The following is an 18,547-nucleotide window of genomic DNA, read 5'->3' as shown; positions in this document are numbered from 1 at the left end:
TATAATATTGTTATTTTGAACAGTGTACTCATATGAACTACTGTAAATATTGATTATCTTTAAGAATGACTATAAAAATGCACTATTTATCAATTGTTGAAGAAATTATGGCCTATGGCCATCTTTTCCGTATGGCCATAATACCCTAGTTTACCCTAATTTATTGCGAAGCTTTTTTAATTGACTGATTGCTTATATCATTGACGTGTATCGGTAGTCGTTTGATGGAGATGAGACATCATTATTCTAACGAATATACTTAGAATTTATTAATAAACTTTGTAAATTAAATTGAAGGTGCTTAATCATGGTTGCACCATCCAGCTAGTCAACTGGTTGCGCTTTCTCAAAGAAGTGAAGATTGACCATCTCTCATGGAAACATTGCGAATACTAAAAATAAGGAAAAACATGCGAGTACCGTAGCCTAATTTTATATATCTCAACGTTTACTTCATCACATAGAATCATGTGTACGTACTGAGGATGGCTAAAAAGTTAGCCGAAACATGTATACAAATCAATAAGTAAATACGATATATGTATACAATTCAATAATATTGAAATTGATCGCGTACATATTACAGCGCTAATTCCCTATTTGCCGAATTTATTATAATTATCTTTCTATCTATCTATTTTTTTTCTCTCTGGCCAGTTACTGTTCCCCGAGTAACGTCATTTCTTTCTCCTTTATCATGGAGCATTCAACTTCTCTTGCGTATCTGTTCGTCCCGATCTCGGATATTAAAAAAATTATCTGCTCCTTCACCTTCCACCGGGCTGCTTTCTTGATGGAGCCTATTCTGATCCCTTCACTACTTCTGAATTCTTGTTCCTAGACTCAATCGAGATTAGGTTGATGCAAAATTCACCATGGAACTCGATTAATGTGCGATTGAAAGAATGATTATTCCCTCTTCATACGTCGATCTTTCCTTTCAGAAAATAAGATTCTTCGTGAAAGATAAAATGATTTTTACAATAGAGTGAGAGGATCATGTATATATACGTACGACGAAAGATTCGAAACGTTCTAAATTATAATTGAATTTGTTTAAATCAAATTATTGCATTAAAACTGTATTCATTGTAATATCATCTATTGTATATGTATATATATATATATAAAAACTTTAGTTACATTTATTTAAATTAAATGATTGCATTAAAATTGTGCTTATTTAAATAAATGAGATAAAATAAAATTAAGCAGACGTCTTTTGTATTGACCATATTCAATTTTATTTAATGTAATGTGAACAATGACGCATAACAAACCTAATGGATTAAAACTTGCTCTCATTTCAATTATTTTGCTTTATAATTTATTTAGATTTTTAGCAATCATTCCGAGAATTCATATAGCAGTCATTGCGTTTCTTCTTCGTAATTCAATTGACGGAAAGAATGTAATATTAAATAAGGAGAAAAATGTATGGCTGGGATATCCAGCTGCTGATACGTCATGCTAAATTATTCCCCTTCGTCCGTCCCGAGTGACTGAAAATAGCGAGAAACGAAGGCGACATCCGTGCTTGCAGTCGGGAACAAAGGTTGCTCCGTGGATAGTCAGGCGTGCCGGCGCCTGTCTCGGTGAGAAAGACAATTTCAGGTTAGGAAGCACTTCATCACTAATGCATAAAGGCGCGGGGATGAGTTTGGTACCGGGGTGGTATAGAACCCAAGAGCGGCCGGGCGCCTAGTATAGGTCTTAACCAGCGGCGGCCATGTTTGTATAATATATTCGACTGCAATAATGGAGTCACTTTGGAAGTAGCATTAGCTGCTTGCACTACCACGTGCCGGCTTCGTAGATTGCAGGAACGATTGTTTGCGCTCGCTAAATATAATAAAGGCAGGGGTTCTCTCAGACTTAGCTAGCTCGCACGTCTGTTGACCTTGTATCGTTGGCCGGGAAGTGATGCCGCTCGTTGCAAATGCAGTTTTATTCTTCATAGCTGCATACAGAATATGCTTTCGGAATTTCGAGAGAATGAGGTAATTTTACTTTGAAGTAACTTTTAGACTTGATATTCGTAAGTACAACTGGAATTATTCTTCGACCCACCAAATAAGATGAGGCAGTTAAGTGAGTATGAATTCTTTAACGTTCATTTGACAATAAATAACGTGTAAAAAATATAAGTAATATAAATTTTGTTTTATAAATAATTATAATGCAAACATTCATGTAAAACTAAATATATAAAATATAAATTATTCTTAAAACGATACTTGTCTTTGTATTTGAATTGAACGGTAAAAAATTAATCAAAGATACCTATTAATTTAAACTGTATATTTGTTATTCAAATTTAAATCATTTTAAATGATCATTATTTATTCGCAAATTGAAGTTTTGAATGGCAGAACAAATTGTCAAAATTCTAACTACTTTGCGTCAGTATATCACATACTTTTCCGGATGCTTTTCTATGATGTATGTACTTTCGTATGCGAATAGAAGAGCAGGCTGCGAATTTACGGTATGGATACTTGAATCCACAATACAAGTTTCTTCTCTCGCTTGTGCTCTTTGACGAAATTTCTGCGGCGTAATTCCGCGAGTACAACACGGTTCGTTTCCTGCGACTTTTTCAACGTGTAGTAAAGCGAAACCGGACGTTCACCCAAAGGAAGTGCATTATTCTGCCAACCTTTCCGCCATATAAAGATGCTCGTTGGGGACACAATGGCGCCGTGCCAAGCCATACCTTAGCGCACCATCTTTTTCACGGAGGAACTTCATTCTTGTTGTTATCTATTGACGCATACGCCTGGCAGCAAGTTATGAAAGCGCTCCTCTCGCTTTACGCCACTCGTACGTTGTTTACGATGCAACCGTACAACATTCTCGTCACTTAATAGCAGATAGATCCTGTCATGTTTCTCCATAATACACGACCTCTCTTTAATCATTTTTAGGAGATAATTAACGCATCAAAGCTACCGCGATTAAATTCTGAGTTTGTTATTACGATCAATGTTGCAGCAGTATTTTACAGAAAAAAACAAAATAAATTTGTAATATAATTTTTCTCTCTACATAAATAAAAAATTATAAACGCAATTTTTTTTGAAAAAAATTTATTAAAAAAGAAAAGTTTATGGGATCATGGATCAACGCTGTACGAGTGCAGAATTATGGAGCGTTATAACGCTGGTAGAACTTGACTAAGAAGCTTCATTTTGTATCCGCCATATTCCGCGCCATTCACGTCTCTCTTTGCTTTAGTTTTTTCCCCTACCATCCGCATCGAACTTTTCATCAATTAATTATTAGCTATTCCGAGCTCGCGCCTACTTTTTGTCCTTATTCTTCTTTCTGGCCAACTTCTCTTTTTCCCATTTTTTTTTCTTTCATCTACTCTCCTACACTTCACCTGTACCTTCACTGCAGCTTTTCCGTTTAACGCTCTTTTGTTCCGGCAATCGGCCAAGCCGCGTTTGCTTTATTCTCCCGGATATCTGTCTTTTTTCTCATCTTCCTCTTTCTCGTTTTGCTTCGAATGTCCCTTGCCGTCCCTTTATGCCGGTCGGTCTAGTAAACGGCGAATAATCGTCGAACTACGACCGATCCTTTTGTTTCGTAACGAACAATGCGGTCTTCCGCCCCCCTCCTTCCCGGTCTATGTCCTAGTCCATTTGTGTCTGACCACAGATTGAACGTTACTACTTGAGAATTTTGCCGCGACTCTGACTAGAGCTCTAGATTTATAAGAGCTGTGCAAACGACTGTTGTATTTTACCTAATACTCATATCATATTAAAAAATTATACTAAGCATTCATTGGATCAGTTAGATCCAAAAGTAGGGAAAACAGCCAATAAGAAAACGCGATTGGCGGCATTCTCAAATAAAAGAAATGGACTATAAATCTAGAGTTCTAACTCTGTCGCCTTTTTTCTTACAATCAGTTCCTCCTTCTCTTTTCTCACTTTTTCTTCCCTTCTCCTCCCTCTCTTTTTCCTTAGAACTTCTCTCTCCCTTTATATTTTTTTCTAAGCGTCTTTTTGCCGCGTTAACTGCGAAGCTTAGTGCCAACGAGGACGTAAGCACCTCGGTGAAACTCGGGATATGTCTGATCTTGCCAGTGGAAAACGTTCTGCTTCTCTCGTCGATTTCGCCAGCTGGAAAACGATGGAACCAACCGCCAGCACAGTCAGACCTCGGGGCTAATTGAGCAAAAGAAGCATGACGGCAAAACTGAGGAGCGCAGCACTTTTCGTACGCCGCTCTGAACGGAGTGTCGGCAATTTTTCCGTCGAACGTACTGTATTTAGAAACAATTAATTACGATTAAGTCGCGAGATTCAAAAGAATGTCGAAATAAAATAAATACTTCGTCGTTTGGGTGTTATTGCAGCAGAAAAGAAAATTTACCAGAAGATTTCACGTGAAAGAAGCAGTTACGTGTATCTTTACTGTCACATGGATCGCAGAAATTATTACGATAAAATTATTAATGATATTATCGTACAATTATTGGTTTCCGTTTTTCTGTGGCAATTCATTAATTGCGATACATTTATATTATGACAAGAATATTTCGTGTAATAATTTAATCGTGTATGAAATAATTATATCAAAGAACCATACTTTCTTTGTGAAAATCATGATAAATGTACATTTTGTAGCATATCTAGTGACTTTCTGCGACAAATTATCGCGCGTTTTAATATCCTGTCAATTTAATATCTCGCTATATATTATATATAATTTACATATACATTAATAAAGTCCAGCAATACGTTCTAGCAAAGTGACTTTCCTATTCGCTAAGATTGCGATGCAGTTGCGTTCACTCGGTTCGTTTTAGCATGCTTCCCGCATAACTTTCTTGTCAATTTCAACGAGAAGTGTTGAACTTCGACCCGTTCATATCATACACAACTACCAGTCGCAGCGTACGACTGTCGGCGGTGATACCAGTCGAAGAATGAGAACCGCGTGTCTTATTATATTTGGCCAGCGCAAATACGGCGCTCAACCGTGATCTTAATTCAGGCTCTTGGCGTTATACACGAGCTTTATGAATATTCGTCCTCACGGCGAGAGATGCATGGTCGACGACACTGCGACTCGTTGAACGAACGACCGGGGTTAATTACATTTATTGAGCGCAAGCAATTCCGCGATTTGTCCAGGCTACTAAATCCGGCGAACTGTGAAGATCCTCAGTGGTGTTCTTGCAAACCGGTCTTTATTATACTTCTATTTATATTTACTTCTATGTATTATAGTTTTGTGCAGCAAATCTTCCGACTTGTTGGCATATTCGTCTTTTTATGACATCCTCAAAAATGTTACATTTTTCTAAGATTTGTTATTCATTTCTGAAATATAATGTACGTGATGAATGAAAATTGGAGTAAAAAGAATGAAGATGAAAGCTTATCTTAAGTACACGGAAAGAATGATTTTGTTGAAATATCTGAAAGTTTAGCTTGATACAGATCTAAAAATAATTTTATTGAATTATCAAAATAGTTATAATGGAATCTGCAGTATGATGAGCAAAAAGTTTGGACAGTTTAATAACTATTATTCATTAATTTGTTGTGACAAATACTGTCATTCCATATTATGGATTAAAATTTTATTTTAAATTTTGATCTGGAGAGAGGTAAGTAATATCCTTACTATAATAATAATAATTCAAAAGAAAAGTTTCTTATTATAGATTAATTTTTCTTCTTATAGATATGTATATAGTGGAATATGTCCATTAACATTCCAAACCTGGATGTTAATAGCACCTTAATTTTAATCGCCAATATAAGATCAGTAATTCCAAAAAGAGTCGAAACGTCCTAATTAAGATTATATGATTATTTTTTTTATCTTAATTAATTGTTTATTATTTTCTTCGCGCATCATTTATCACGTTGTAGTCAAATTTGCTTTTTCTTGCTTTTTTATATTTAAGCAATCAGTTTTAGTGTCCTACATAATTATTACGGTCCAGCAAAATTATGTTCAAATCTGTATTCATCTAAATTTTTAGATATTTTAGCAAATCCGTCTTTTCCGTGTAATTTAGCTGCGATTAATCCCAAAACACATTTATGTGTTTATCAATACTTTTCAAAGAGCGTAAATTAAATTGGTATTAAAGTCATATCGCACACATTTAACAGCTTACGGCCCACTACTTAATCTCAAAAATCGATAATTGCGTATGCATCGTTCTATATTTCATTCTATAAATATTCCCGGCACCATTTACGAAGTCTGTTCTATGTATCGCAGGCAGCTTTATTGGATCCCGAACGAAATCGCGCTAACGAAAATTTCGCTTGCTAACTGCCCCTCTTCTCCCTTCACCTCTCATCTTTACCACGTACGGCCTAACACATATCTAAGCGTCCATTTCGAGCAATTCTCGTCTGCGTCCTTATCGGTTTCCAATATCACTTCAATAATTTCCAGTTTTCCTCCATCTAATGGCCATTTTCAGACTGGTGTGAAAGAAAAAGCTCGCCATTCCTCTCGCCTCTCGCGGGAAGCCTCGTGTCTTTACGTAGTTTCGTGCACTACCACATAGCACCACAGGTCATCATTCAGGACTGATAAGATTAAAGCTCAGACAGACGAAGGAGTCATATTACCGCGAAATGGGATCGTCATCAGTATTGCTAAAATTTTTCTTAGAAATGTGCGAGTAGCGGGAGAAATTTTTCTTAAGTATCTTTTAAAAATTTTAAAAGAAAATCTCCGCAATAAATATTTAGTTTTTATTTTTACAGAAATCAGTTAATTAAATAATATTATCGTCTCAAATAAAAAACTAAAACTAAACTTAAGTCTAAACTTCTAGAAAAATCTGTCAAAAATACTGTAATAGTGAGAAACGCTTTATAATCTGTAAGTTATTGTTAGTACTACGAATTAGCCGAATTACTTTACTGCAATGGCAAAGATCGATTCGAAATGTTTGGGCGATGGTCAGCCATTCGGCTCGAGCCCTCAGTTACTACCCCTTTCTCTAACCTTTCTCTATCCCCTCTTGCTCTTGCATGTCTCTGTTACGCCGCGCCGTACAATGCTGTACCACATGCCTCTACGGATGTCTGCGACCGGCCGCGGGGGTTGTTTCTACCCCGAGATTAGGGGCTTTAAATCAACCGAAACGTCGGAGTGCGCTGTGTTGGTGGGCGTTTGTTTTAGAGAAGGGATGATCAAGAGAGACAATAATCAAGTCGCCTAACGGCACGATAGAATCAAATAAGTCTACGAGATCATGATCATCAGGATAAGTAATATAATTCTTTTACATTCACACCTAAAATTAATACTAAAATATTATCCATATATTTTTTCTATTTATTATTCTATTAAACAAGTAATCTTAGGATTTATTATTTATTTTTATTTAATATTCTCAGATTTTCTAATGGATTTATCTATAATAACAGTACATAACGCTTTATTAATTGGAAAATTGTAATTACAGAATTTTTGTATAATAAAATTAACGTCGAACATTTGCAATTGTAAGATAATATTGTTTAATTGTAATCTGAGATTCAGAGCATCGTGATTGTATAATCTGTCCGATTTACAATTGATTAACTTTCTTCTCATATATGAGAAATAAAGCACAGAACATGGATGCAGAAATACGCTACCCATATGTGCTGAACAAATGATCAGCCATTCCCGTTTCCGGCATTCGCCATGGAGAATTATGGAAACGTCTGGCTTGGAGCGGAGGTGAATTTTTAGTACCACGCTTGTCTTAGATATGAGAGAGCAAGAAAACATATTTTTACTAAAATGTATTCTGCAAACAAATATTACGAACATTATAATTTATAATACATTTAATGTAACAACATAAAATAATTAAAGCACTAAAATTAAAGATACTTCTACTTTTGCAGCTTTCACGATTATTTTCTTCAAAATTTAGAAGTTTGCGAGTTAAGATACTCTCTTGATACATTACTAATGCCTATTAAACCACTGTTTGCTAGCATTAATGATGTATCAAGACACGGTGTGATAACCACAGACTCCTAGACTACCGACTTCACTTCCATGTTTGAAGGCAGCTCCGTGTTTAAGTTCACGTATTGTCACACGTATAATTCACACGAACAATCACTGTTTTCACATAATATATAGTCACGTGATACATAGGACACATACCTACTTGAACTAAAACAAGGACAGCTCGGAATCAGATTCATCTCTTTCCATCACACTGAATCAGCAGTCTAATTATAGAAGTGATGTAACGAGCAAACCTTTAAACAATTAAAGCTTTCTCGTCTGAATTTCGCGTCTTTATTTCGAAAATAAAAGTTCATCTGTAAATTATTAACATTTGACAATTGAAACAAATCAACTCTTATTCCAAATGAAAATACAGATAGCAAAGATATTTATAAAAGTCACTGAGTTCTATTATGAGCATAAAATCGTTTTATTAAATTTATTAAGTATCTTCGGTTATTTAGTAACACCTGACTCATTTTTGTCTGTATAAATTCCTTAATGAGTCGCCATTTCCTTGAATTCGTCTTCGTGTACTGATATGTATTTTTTTTAAATTTAAATTTTCGTTAATTTTTATCATCATTTATAAAAAAACTAAGGTCTCTATAGAAAATTCACTCTAATTATGACAATTGTTTGCGTTCGGAGAGAGTACAAGAGTCTTAATATAATCTCGATCTTTATACGAAACTTTTGAAATGTAAACCAGTAGCGGTAATTTTATTATACTGATGACCTGATATGTAAAAAAATCGAAACGTTTATATGTATTTATAATTGTTATTCCACAATAAACATATTATTGTAGCACGAACAAGCTTGGCTCCTTAGCCTTTTTACGTTTTGATAATTTGATCATCATTACGCGAATATAACTTCCGGAAGTTTTCCTCGGAAGTGAACTCTGCGCAAGATCAAGATAAAATATTTCACCCAAAATACACAGCAGCACTACGCTGCTGATCGGATAGCTATGTGAAAATTTTTCTTTTCTTAACGCGTCATCATCGTCGTCTTTTCGTTGTAAGAATTTATCAGGCCGGATGAAAGGAAGGCGCGGAAGATTCGTGCAGACGGATCGTCTTTTTGGCGCGGAATCGTCTGAACGGCGGAAGAGATGGTCCCGGTGTCGGTAGGGGGCAACGAATGGGAAAGGAATGAGCTAGGGAATAATTTCTGGGGGGATAACATTTCTTCTATCCTCACGTCGAGAGGCACCCATCTGTTCTACGGTCCATATCCCGCGAACGATGAGATCCCGTCGCGAGAAAGATAAAGCTCTTCCTCTTCCTCTTCTCTCTCTCTCTCTCTCTCTCTCTCTCTCTCTCTCTCTCTCCTTTACACTCTCCCTTTCGCCGCAATTTTTTACCTAAACGCTCTTGCCATTTCGACGATATTCAAGAGCAACAATAGCACGTGCGGGATATAGTGTGGTGTATCGCTTTTCCACGCTGCTGAAGTAGTGAGAGCGAGAAAGGGGAGAGAAGAGGGCAAAATCGAAGTGTATGCATCAAGGATCACCGAAAACGACGCTGGGAATTCCATTGGAACTTCGAAACGTCGGAGTTGTGGGAAACGTTGCCGTATTGTTGGAAGTGCTTGATCTTATGTCTGATCGGAACGGTTTGTTAAATGTTTCCTTCATTCACATGTCTCATATGAGTTCCCTGGATTTTAAACGATTATTTTTACTTTACAAAAAATCTATTATATTTCAAATTAGTAAAGAGCTCGGGATAAACACGATACTTTTATTTGGGAATATTAAAAATTTATGTTTATATACAGAATGCCAAATAAATTTAGTCAAAAAGTTAATCAAGTCATTATGTAATGTATATTTACAAAACGAATAACTGTTAGTTATATCTTATTAAAATAACCAAAAATAGTAATTAAGATTCAAAATAGCCACTTTTAACTTTAATATAAGGTCTAAAGCGCTTTGGAAATGCATCAACGATGGCGCATTGTTCCACGGATAAATTCTTTCAGATAGCCAATAGATTTTCAGTTTATCAGCCGATAAAAACTTTTTGCAGAGTCTTTTTTTTTATATTTAATAAGATAACTCTTCAGAATTGTTTTTAAATATATTTTACTATCCAAGTAGCAAGTTGACTTTATTTTTTGTCATTTCGACGTAAAAATGATGTCTTCAATGTCATTTAACGTCAAAGCGATGACAAATAACATCAGCTTGATAATAATTTGTTAAACAAAACTTTGTCACACAAACTTTTTTATCATCATGTATATTTATATACGTATTTTTCATTAATTATATTTTCTCTTTACTAGTTTTATAATTAGATTCTTATTTTTTATAATATTGTTATAATATATTATTAATTCCCTCTCCCCTCTCTGCGAAGATATTAGATAAAAATTGTGTATGTAACGTCAACACGAACGCGATTGAGAGATTTAATTAAAAAATGTTTAGGATGTTTAAATGCCAAGATTATGGGTTTTAATATTCACTCGGGAGTGAAAAATAAACGCTCGTTCGTGACTTAATATCCATCTCATTTACGCACGGCGCGGGCGTCGCGGTGCTATTTATTCCACTTCAGCAATGTCGGTGGACGGCCAATCGCGTGCATCTAAGAAAGCCGGCTGGCTGCAAGCTACGATTTATCTCGATGGCGAATATGACCTCGCCGACAATAAAGATCTGTTGAATATACGTGCCGACTGCCTCTCTCACCCAAGAATTGCGCCGCCATAAACCTTCATCGACGATCAAATGAGTTCTAACATGGGAGAATTGCGGTTTTGGTGTCAATATATATTCTCCTCGAAGGGCTGTTAGCTGAATTTCTGTTCATTTTGCGAGCACTTATTAAAACTGCGAATTATACGTTACTTAAGGGATTTCTTTCATGTAAAGCAATAAAGAAACTGGTAATATAAAAAATTGTTTAAACAAATGGAAAGATTTCTAAAAATATTTTTGTATTTATTACATAAGGTTTGAACATAAAGTCGATTTGGGATAATCCTTTAATTACAAACATCAGTTTAGAAAATGTGCTTTTGAAAAAAAACATCAATTTTTTAATCTTTTAATGAATTTGTTCATATTTACTTTTAACCAGAACGTATTAAACATGTTTTTTTATAGTCAAAAAAGAAAAGGATTTAAAAACTTTTATTTTAATTGTGTCGATTTTTTTATTCTTAACTACATTAGCTAATCTCCGTTCGAGTTATTTGATTCTTTAATTTGTAATCTTGTCATTGTAGATTTTTTCAAAATATTTAAAATAGCGTATTTTTAAGGTTTAAAAAATCATTTAAAAAAACTTGAAAAATGTACTTAAAAAAATGTGTGTCGCGAAAAATTTGAAGTTTTACGTGAGTAAATCTGTTCAATATTCGGAGCTGGATCGCGTGAGAAATTGGTATGTGCGTAAAACGCGAGCACGTAGCTGTGCGGAAAGGAAGACGAGAATTCAAAATAGAAAGAAATATTTTTTCTGGAAAAAGAGAGATTTCCGTGTATATGTTTTACGTGTTCACGTGCCATGTAGCACCATATAAAATGATAAACGGTTTCACGAGATACTTGTTTCGTTATAAATTATCGGCAGAAAATGCATTAAAGTTGAAAAATTCGAGAGAGATATCTCGGATGTGATTTTGTATTCTGTATCTCTACGGACCGTGTGCCTCTTCGGTTTCTGTAGAGGGATTAAAATTCGATTGCCGCAAAGAAGTAAAATCCAAGGTTCTCTCAATCCCGAGAACAACAGACGTCGAAGACATTTAATTTTTCATGATGCTGCCATGGTTTGATATTACAGCGATTCCTTTATGCATAGTACATTCGTGCGAGTCGTAAAGGCACACGGATTTGATCACAGGCGAATCAGGTATTGAATGCTCGCAAAAATTCAAGAACAAATCTGATAAATATATCTCCCTGAATTGTGAAATGATAACGGCCATCTCGCTTTGTTACCGTCTTTCTATAACGCTGGACGAGCTGAAAGAGAAGTTACATCTCTAGGATACGGTTCGTGTGATTAAAATCAGTTTTGCAAAAAGTGGAAATGCAGAGAAATATACCCCACTGATGTAAATGACATTACTGTTATTAATATACAGCTGTTTGCTAAAAATGAAATAAGTTGACAGCGTAGTTTTTTCATTTATATCGAAGTACATCCATCTACTTTTCGTTATTATTTACATTAACTTCATATCATACTATGTACACAGAATGTCTCACAACCACTATATAATATTTTAATAACGTGTTCTGATGGTGAAATAGTGTAAAAAATCTCATAATATGAAAATGTCGAGACCACAATTATTTTTTAATTATAAACGATCAAAGGTAACGAATATTCCGTAGAATTCGCATTTTGAGGATCGTAGTTACATAAGGTGTTTTCCATTTGGTGACACAAGTTGACACAAACATCATTCTATTTTTCTTGACATTCAGAGAGTATAATAAAGGGAGAACGACACTTGTGTCGACTTGTGTCACCAAATGGAAAGCACCTGTAGGTGCGCGCATCGATCAGTCATCTGTAATTAGTAACGCGTGTCTGTGTAATTACCGACCTCACACGCAAAGTCTGTGATATTACTGGTTATCGTTGATTGTCACTCAAAAACTATTGTTATCTTAGCATTTTCGTATTAAGACTTTTTACTATACAGTCAGATTATTCTGTTAAAATATTGTACGATGATTGTGAGACAGCCTGTATATATAAAAGAAGATTTATGAATTCAACAATTCTCCGTTAGTTTAAGATAATTTCATTTCTCCATTTTATCTGTTATTTTATCGTGCAAATACGGTATTAGAATGCTACGCACGATTGTAATTCTCGTTAGGCTTTTCGCTTCTGCCTTCAACAGCAACCACTTTTGAAATTGGCTCTTTTTCGTATTGTCACGACTAGTCAACCTTCCTCCGTACTTTTCCTCTTCCTTTCGCCTGTCATCCGTTTTCTTCTGTTGCTAAAACCCAGCTTGCTTTTACTTATTGCTTCAACGAGGAATCCATCTATTCGTCCCCGAAGGGTTGGCGCTTCGCCGTTGGAGGAACGATCGCGTTAAGTGGCAGATTCAGGCTGATCGAAAGCGGCTGAGATAAAGAGGAAAAAACCGTCTTCGGCAGAGAGGGAAGTTGAAGAGTGGACTTAAGCTCGTCGAGAGGGTTACAGCTCGGAGTTGAAAGAAAAGTACGAGGAACGCGCCGATACAAAGTGCTGTTTACGCCATCTTTCACCCTCTCTTCTTCAATCACCAATTTTCTACTTAATTCCATACCTTTCGCGTTTAACTGCTTTTAACATTTATTCATAGCACACATTTTCCGCACTGAAAGAACGATTTTGCTAAACTATTTAATTTGTGATATTACTATACTCCGGTTTAGAATTATATTAAGATCGATAAATAATCCACGTACAGTCAGCTTGAATTGGAAATTACATAAATTCGCGAGAAAAATCATTATTAAAAATGAAGAACCGCTCTAACCGAATACTGCATTTTTCACTTTTATGTGCTTAATCTCATCGATTTTCACTTAATATTGGTTTTGCTAAAATATCTAAAAATTTTGTTAGATACAGTTCTGAGAATAATTTTGCTAGTATCAAAATAATTATGTATAAAACGCTTAAGCAGGTTGCTAGAATGTTAGGACATTTTGCAACCTTGTTATCAATATTTAAGCGCAATATGTAGTCAATATTCTACATTATAATTTTAATGTTCCAACAAAATTACTTTCAGATCTGTATCTACCTAAATTTTTACATACTTCAGCAAGACCGTTTTTTTTTTCGTGCAATCGTTTGTGCATTTTCGAATCGCTTTTTCTCCTAGAGCGTGTTACGAGACTTATCGATTATTCAAGGAATGCGAAATTTGTCGCTGCGAGACAATTGATACACATACCCTCTCACATTATTTCTTGGGGTCTTTTATTTATGGATCAGATGTGTAAAGAACTTGAGGAAATACGTATAACATTATTTTGCGGGATCTCGCTTAAAGATTAACACAGGCCTTATCTCTCTTCTCCAGCTTGTGGTATTTTGCTTGAATGCCGGAAGATATTTTTGTTTCACCCTCGCTGGACCTGTCAGCGTGAAAAATGTCGGCGGCGCTTAACGCGATTTTTCCCCTTCAGGCCGCACGACACGGCTGTATCCTTTCTCTCAATTTGCATTTTTTCCTGTCTGTTTCGTATATACCTACGCCCGCGCGCGGTCCTCAATCCGGGTGACAAAGAGGAGGCTGATGGGTGGATCGTCGCGCGGATAAAGGTGTCTTCACAGTGACCCCAACGTCGCGACGGAAGGACCACAGTAAATCTCTTGCCGACAAGCGAGATCCATTGATCCCACGATCGAATGTGGAATCCACCCTTTTGTGTCCCGCGCGTTCGCTACCCCCTGCGGGGAGGTAAATAATGTAGAAGGACTCGTCGGGACGTTAGACAACAAATAAATCAGCCTCGTGCCGGCTGCTACTGCTTCGGTGCGGATCGTCCGGTGCGGTAATCTTCGTGATGGCCGAAGCGCTCTTTGTCGGTGTCCTCCGAGGATCGTTTCGATCGGAGACGGAGAAGTGGCGATCGTCTTTTATTTTTTCACCGACGCTATCGATCACGCTCGAGTGGTTGCCCCACATTACACATCCATTCTTGATAAAGGTGAATCGACACACAGATCGAGACTGATCTATCTTGATGACGATCGTAAATTTATCAAGAAGTGCGAGAAGGGAATACACGAAATGATTCTAAACGTGTATAAGACATACACATATAGGCTTGTATTCTACCGAAAAAGAAGAGGAATAATTTCTAAGAGCAAATTGATCGGAGTTTATTTGTAAGAATATGAGTTTCATTATTTAATATTTTTACGGGAAAGAAGCGAGATTAAACGGAAAAAACGGTTTTGCTGAAATATTTAAAAATTTAGTTAGATACAGACTAAAAATAAATTTTGTTAGACTATCAAATTAAATATGTAAAACGCTCAAGCTGGTGGCAGAATGTCAAAATTTTTTGCAGCATTACTCATCTTGCTTGAATTTCCTACGTAATTATTTTAATGGACCAACAAAATTTTTTTCAGATCTGTATCTACCAAAATTTTTAGATATTTCAACAAAAATGTATGAAATTAGCACGATATTCTGTTAATTCTGTTAATGAAAGAAATAATGAGTTTTTCAGTAGCTCACTCTTTATAGTTCCTTATAAATATAAAAAAGAATTCCAGATTTTTTTTATACTAAAAAATCAAAATTGAAAAAATTGCAGCCGGAGCTCTGTTTTCAAATAATTGTCACCCTGTATATTCGACATAGGTAGTCTGCTTTTATTACACTTTTTCTTGCGGACGAAGTAGTACTGTACAAATAAATGTAATTTCTCTTTCCTCCTCATTCGTTATTTCTCTCGGCAGACATCGCGAGTGAACAGTAAACAGTAGCTATTTCGTCGATGACCCGCGATTTCGCGTAGAGAAAAAGAGCCCCGATGGCGATATTTTCTTGAAACAATGGCCACTGTACCGGTCATGTTGTAGATACTTTTCGTCGTCATCGTCTAGCGAATTTTCCTTGCCCACCATCTGGATTTTCTATTCCGCTTGCTGATCCGCAGGGCATTTTTCCTTCGGAAGCATCCATAAAGGGAGTCGCTATCAAAAAGTCCGCTACTACGGGAGTTCTGCCTTTCCTCGCATGAATAAAACAACCGGATTTAATATATATTTCGTGGTCACATGGACGCCGTGGAGCTTAGAACTCCCAAGGAACGACTTCCGGTGCGTTTCACTGACTCAAGAGGCCGTACAGACGGTAGTTGAGTACCACTGCGAAGATCTACGAATCTCAGACCATACGAGTTGCTGCAGACGACGTTGCATCCCTTATCGCGAGAAGGAAAAACGTCGCGAATTCCCAAGGTCCATTACTATGTAAATATTACATCGAGTTGCCTTTCTCAGAATTTTACGGCCAGTCATGCACATGCATTATACCAGTCATATTTTAATTCGTGATATTTTCGATAGTTATATGTGTTGTTTCTTGTGTTGTTTCATATAATATTTATGATTGCAAAACAATTATCTTACACATTTCAAACCAATTTATTTATAACTCAAAATACATCAATAATAATGGAAAATCAATATGTGAATATTTGAATAACACAAATAATCGAAAAAGAGAGATAATCGATCAAAATGGATCTTGATGTCTCACAGAAAGAACGACTTTCTGAAATATCTACAAATTTAGGTAACTATAAGATTTAATATTTAATAAAATTTAAATAGATATATATGGATCTGAAAATATAATTTTCTTGGAACCTCAAAATAACTATGTATAACGAAATTCAAGTGTAACTAATTTCAGTGCTGCAAGAAATTCTGACATTCTAGCAACCACCTTAAGCGTCTTATATAATTATTTTGATAGTTCAACAAAATTATTTAGCTCTGTATTTAAGATGCTAAATTTTTAGATATTCCAGCACACACAAAATCGTTCTTACTATTAATATTTTTGTATAATTTTTGTATAATTTTATAACAATGTTCTATTTTTGCAAACTGCGCATTGATTATTATTTGTTGATTTTGAAACATATTAAAATATATTAAAATAAATCTTTTCAATAAGCGAAAAAGGAAGTACATAAGATTTGTAATACGTTTGCATTTTTACGAAATCAGCTATATCTAGTTTACATTTTGTAAATCCCGAATCAAAATATTCATGTATATCTCTATACAGAGAAACATATGTGCAAGGCCCTTCGCTCATATTCTTATTTCCTGTATCTTATATTTATACTACCTTTGATCCTGCATTTCCAGAGGATCATATGTAACTACAAACATTTCGTGTATTTGCAGTATACAGTGTACTTGGGTAGATTACTTACGCGTGGATTACACGTGGTTAGTTTATGCGAAATAATATGTGTGCAACACGAAGGATCGCGTGTCTAACTAAATTCTAACATCTCGGTCGCTAAAGCTGCACTTAATTCCCAAGTATAACTTGGAAGGAAAGCAGTTTAAATCGGTTTAAATCGCATTAAATCGAGCATCGCTCTGATGAAAAATAAATGCGGCTATTTGCGAGATGTCTTGTAAATACGTTATACCGATATGACGTCAGTCTCGATAATAACCTTAAATTTTTCATTCGAACAACTTTGGATACCTATAACATTATATGTCTGTAATCTAGCTGCCTCAACTAATTATTTTCTATTTCGGATTATCAGAAGATGTACATTAAAATAAGCCGCAGCCAACATCTATAATAGACTGCAGCTAATATTTAATCTTATATTATTGTTAGCGCGCAACTTAATTAATAATATTATACGTCGCGAAATGAACTTTGTATTCCTAGCATGAGAAATTACAAGACACCCAATCAATCTGAATACCCTCGAAAGTTTTGATTCGGTCTATTTGTGCTTCTGACATTTTAATTTAACATTTTGGTATAATTTGAATGTTTCTGACACAGCTTGCGTATCCGGAGATCGATATTGTTTATACGTGTATTAATAACATCTATATCCTTTGTTTCAGGTAAGGATCTAAATTTCGCCAGTAATAACGCGGGTGAGTGTTACAATCTAACAATATACTGTTATTACCGCATGCGCCAGTTCTCGATTACCAATTGTTCGCCGTGTTGACGAGAATGCGTTAGAGTTTCCGCGCAACTGCGTACCATAATCGACATTAACGATCCGTGCTCCGCGCTTTCGAATTTTGCGAGTTTCGTTATGTTATTGACGACCTCCAGGCAGAAACAATTATTCGCGAATAATACAGATTAACTTGATCATAAATTCAGTTGGTGCTGGCATTCAACGCCAAGATAATGGCACCTTGTTATTATTCGCGAGTTATTCAATATGCGGCTTTTAATTAATAAATTAATAAAAAAAATTGCTAATTTAATTTGACTTTGATTATTTTAAGACAGTTTCTACATACACCGAGCGAAATGTGTTTGATATTTATGATCATAATTGGATGATAAAGTAATTACAGTTAGGAACTCCATTTTGTAGTTATTACTGCTTTAATACTTAGTAATAATATAATTACATTTATATATGTAGAGCTCTATATATACAACAAAAAATATAGTTAGCACTGAGAACAACTATAATTTATAATAATAAACTATAATTATTTAATGTAGTAAAGTAAAGAACTTTTGTAATAAAAAACAAAGTTAATGTATTGACAGGGCAATAAGAGTCAAATAAGTATCAAATTAAAATTAAAAAGTTACATATATTAAAGAAAAAAAAAACAATTATTTTACACTTTACAAATATTCAAATTAAGATATCTACCTATTAAAAAATTCGCATGACATGTTTCAGCTACGAGATGAAGCCATTCTCAGATGTATGAAAAATTACTAATTATTTAGAGAATAACGCAAAAATTATAAGCAAAAATGGTTAGAAGATCTTGAGAGGCCGAATGAAAATTTT

This window comes from Trachymyrmex cornetzi, unplaced genomic scaffold (genome assembly GCF_001594075.2).
Source record: "Trachymyrmex cornetzi isolate Tcor2-1 unplaced genomic scaffold, Tcor1.1 scaffold5, whole genome shotgun sequence".
NCBI classification, from domain to species: Eukaryota; Metazoa; Arthropoda; class Insecta; order Hymenoptera; family Formicidae; genus Trachymyrmex; species Trachymyrmex cornetzi.
This window is presented reverse-complemented; position numbering follows the sequence as displayed.